Genomic DNA, 4,436 nt, shown 5'->3' with positions numbered 1-4,436 from the left:
CAAGAAGAGTCTCTACACGAAAATGCTTCATTGCTCAGCCCAAGCACACACCAAGTGGGCCCGGAAGTGGATTTTTATGTCATTTACTCATCTCTGTACACCCTAGGCTACTAGTTCTCTATATATAGGACCTTCTACTATTGTATTCTCATCTTGGGACATCTAGTTCTTATATCATTTGGGGGCTGGCCTCATGGCCATGCCTAGACCTTGTTCTTATGTATTTTCAACGGTGGAGTTTCTACACACCATAGATTAAGGTGTGGAGCTCTGCTGTACCTCGAGTATTAATGCAATTACTATTGTTCTTCTATTCACTTCTGCTTGTTCTTATTCCAAGATATTCATTCGCACTCAAGAACTTAATGAATGTGATGATTATGTGACACTCATCATCATTCTCACTTATGAACAAAGTGACTGACAACCACTTCCGTTCTACAAGCAACAAGGCTCTAGTGTTTATCTCTTGGATTCCTGATACACGATGCATGGTTGATCGCCTGACAACCGAGTGCTCGCCTGACAAACGAGCCAGCCATTCCGTGAGATCAGAGTCTTCGTGGTATAGGCAAGAACTGATGGCGGCATTCAAGAGAATCCGGAAGGTCTAACTTTGTCTGTGGTATTCTGAGTAGGATTCAATGATTGAATGACTGTGACGTGCTTCAAACTCCTGAAGGCAGGGCGTTAGTGACAGACGCAAAAGAATCAATGGATTCTATTCTGGCCTGATCGAGAACCGACAGATGGATAGCCGTGCCGTGACAGGGTGCGTTGAACATTTCCACTGAGAGGATGGGAGGTAGCCACTGACAACGGTGAAACCCTTGCATAAGCTTGCCATGGAAAGGAGTAAGAAGGATTGGATGAAGACAGTAGGAAAGCAGAGAGACGGAAGGGAAGGCATCTTCATACGCTTATCTGAAGCTCTCACCAATGATATACATAAGTATCTCTATCTTTATCTCTATGTTTTATTCATATATCATCTATACCCATTTGAGTCTGCCTGACTAAGATTTACAAGGTGACCATAGCTTGCTTCATACCAACAATCTCCGTGGGATCGACCCTTACTCGCGTAAGGTTTATTACTTGGACGACCCAGTGCACTTGCTGGTTAGTTGTGCAAAGTTGTGTTTATGCCATGGTATTGAGCACCAAGTTCTTGGGGCCATTACTAGGGATTAATTGAGTTGTGAAAAGTAATGATCACAATTTCGCACACCAAGTTTTTGGCGCCGTTGCCGGGGATTGTTTTGTGTATGGACAACTGACGGTTCATCTTGTTGCTTAGATTAGGTATTTTTCTTCAGAGTTCTTAAGAATGAATTCTAGTGTTTCATGATGATCTGTTGAAGTCTGGCTGGCTGTGAAGCCATGTCTAATCTTATTGGACCGAGGTTTCAACTGATTATCACAAGAGCTTGATGATTTCTATCAATCTTGCTATTGGAGCAATGATCTGCTAAGGCTTGGCTGGCCATTGGCCATGTCTAGTGTTTTGGACCGAAGCTTTCTTTGAAAGCTTGGCTGGCTGTGAAGCCATGTCTAATTCCTGGACCGGAGTCTTAGACTAGCATTGCAATGATTCCTGGAATCCAAATTGAGAATTCTGAAACCTTCATTTTCTATTTCCATATAATTTTCGAAAAAGCACAAAAAAAATTTACAAAATCATAAAAACCAAAAATATTTTATGTTTCTTGTTTGAGTCCAGTGTCTAATTTTAAGTTTGGTGTCTTGCATGCATTGTTTATGTGATCTTGGTTCTATTTTAAAGTCAATAGTACAGGGAACTGAAGATTCAAAACTTGCAGCAGAGGAATTACACAGAAAAAGCTGGGCGTTCAAAACGCCCAGTGAAGAAGGACAGACTGGCGTTTAAACGCCAGCCAGGGTGCCTGGTTGGGCGTTTAACGCCCAAAAAGGTAGTGCATTGGGCGTTAAACGCCAGAATGTGCACCATTCTGGGCGTTTAACGCCAGGATGGCACAAGGGGGAGGATTTTGTTTTCAAATCAATTTTTTTTTTCAAGTTTTCAAAGTTTTTCAAAATCAAATCTTTTTCAAATCAAATCTTTTCAATCAAATCTTTTTCAAAATCAATTTCTTTCCTTTTTCAAAGATACTTACTAACAATTAATGATTTGATTGAACATCTCAAGTTTGTTGCCTTTTCTGTTGAGAAAGGTTTAATGTTTGAATCATATCTTTTCTTGTTAGGCAAGTCATTAATTTTTAAAATCAAATCTTTTTAAAAATTGTTTTTCAAATCATATCTTCTCAATCACATCTTTTTAAAACCATAACTTTTCAATCATATCTTTTTAATCACATCTTTTTCAAAATAAGTTTTCAATCAAATCTTTTTAATTCCTAATTTCAAATTCTTTTTCAAAAATCACTTGATTTCTTTCCCACCCTTGGTTTTTGAAAATCAATTAAAGTTTTTCAAAATGTTTTTACAATCTTTTTAATTGAATTTTCGAAATTTCTTCCCCTCTTCTCACATCCTTCTATTTATGGAGTACCATTCTTCCTCAATGCACAATTCGAACTCTATCTGATTAGGTTCGAATTCTCTACTTCTTCCTTCTAATTTTCTGTTCTTCTGACACCTCAAGGAATCTCTATACTGTGACATAGAGGATTCCATATTTTCTTGTTCTCTTCTCCTTCATATGAGCAGGAACAAAGACAAAGGCATTCTTGTTGAAGCTGACCCTGAACCTGAAAGGACCTTGAAGCGAAAGCTAAGAGAAGCTAAGGCACAACTCTCTGTAGAGGACCTAACAGAAATCTTCAAAGAAGAAGAACCCATGGCAGCCGAAAACAACAACAATGCCAACAATGCAAGGAAGGTGCTGGGTGACTTTACTGCACCTACTCCCGACTTCTATGGGAGAAACATCTCTATCCCTGCCATTGGAGTAAACAACTTTGAGCTTAAGCCTCAATTAGTTTCTCTAATGCAACAGAATTGCAAGTTCCATGGACTTCCATTGGAAGATCCTCATCAGTTCTTAGCTGAATTCTTGCAAATCTGTGACACTGTCAAGACTAATGGGCTTGACCCTGAGGTCTACAGACTAATGCTATTCCCTTTTGCTGTAAGAGACAGAGCTAGAACATGGTTGGACTCACAACCTAAAGAAAGCCTGGACTCATGGGAAAAGCTAGTCAATGCCTTCTTGGCAAAGTTCTTTCCACCTCAAAAATTGAGTAAGCTTAGAGTGGAAGTCCAAACCTTCAGACAGAAGGATGGAGAATCCCTCTATGAAGCTTGGGAAAGATACAAACAATTAATCAGAAAATGTCCTTCTGACATGCTTTCTGAATGGAGCATCATAGGTATTTTCTATGATGGTCTCTCTGAACTATCCAAGAGGTCTTTGAATAGCTCTGCTGGAGGATCTCTTCATCTGAAGAAGACGCCTACAGAGGCTCAAGAGCTAATTGAAATGGTTGCAAATAACCAATTCATGTACACTTCTGAAAGGAATCATGTGAACAATGGGACTAATCAGAAGAAAGGCGTTCTTGAGATTGACACTCTGAATGCCATATTGGCTCAGAATAAGATATTGACTCAACAAGTCAATTTGATTTCTCAAAGTCTGTTTGGAATGCAAAATGCACCAAGCAGTACTAAGGATGCTTCATCTGAAGAAGAAGCTTATGATCCTGAGAACCCTTCAATGGAAGAGGTGAATTACCTAGGAGAACCCTATGGAAACACCTATAATTCTTCACGGAGAAATCACCCAAATTTCTCATGGAAGGATCAACAGAGACCTCAACAAGGTTTCAACAACAATAATGGTGGAAGAAACAGGTTTAGCAATGGCAAGCCTTTTCCATCATCTTCTCAGCAACAGACAGAGAATTCTAAGCAGAATACCTCTGACTTAGCAACCATGGTCTCTGATCTAATCAAAACCACCCAAAGTTTCATGACTGAAACAAGGTCCTTGATGAGCGGATAATTGTACGCTTTTTGGCATTGTTTTTAGTATGTTTTTAGTATGATCTAGTTAGTTTTTAGTATATTTTTATTAGTTTTTAGTTAAAATTTACTTTTCTGGACTTTACTATGAGTTTGTGTGTTTTTCTGTGATTTCAGGTATTTTCTGGCTGAAATTGAGGGACCTGAGCAAAAATCTGATTCAGAGACTGAAAAGGACTGCAGATGCTGTTGGATTCTGACCTCCCTGCACTCGAAGTGGATTTTCTGGAGCAACAGATACCCAATTGGCGCGCTCTCAACGGCGTTGGAAAGTAGACATCCTGGGCTTTCCAGAAATATATGATAGTCCATACTTTGCCCAAGATTTGATGGCCCAAACCGGCGTTCAAAGTCACCCTCAGAAATCCCAGCGTTAAACGCCGGAACTGGCACAAGATTGGGAGTTAAACGCCCAAACTGGCACC

The 4,436-nt window shown here is 39.7% G+C and overlaps 1 non-coding gene across 1 annotated transcript; it reads right to left on the bottom strand.

Moving 5' to 3' along the window:
* Window positions 1-3,229: 3,229 nt before the first annotated feature.
* On the bottom strand, window positions 3,230-3,337 carry LOC130959896 (small nucleolar RNA R71). Its single transcript, XR_009078887.1, has one exon. It is a non-coding gene; the product is annotated as a small nucleolar RNA R71 (small nucleolar RNA).
* Window positions 3,338-4,436: the final 1,099 nt, after the last annotated feature.

This window comes from Arachis stenosperma, unplaced genomic scaffold (genome assembly GCF_014773155.1).
Source record: "Arachis stenosperma cultivar V10309 unplaced genomic scaffold, arast.V10309.gnm1.PFL2 arast.V10309.gnm1.Scaffold_100025, whole genome shotgun sequence".
NCBI lineage: Eukaryota > Viridiplantae > Streptophyta > Magnoliopsida > Fabales > Fabaceae > Arachis > Arachis stenosperma.
Note: the sequence above shows the minus strand (reverse complement) of the source record. Positions and strands in the feature narration are given on the sequence as shown.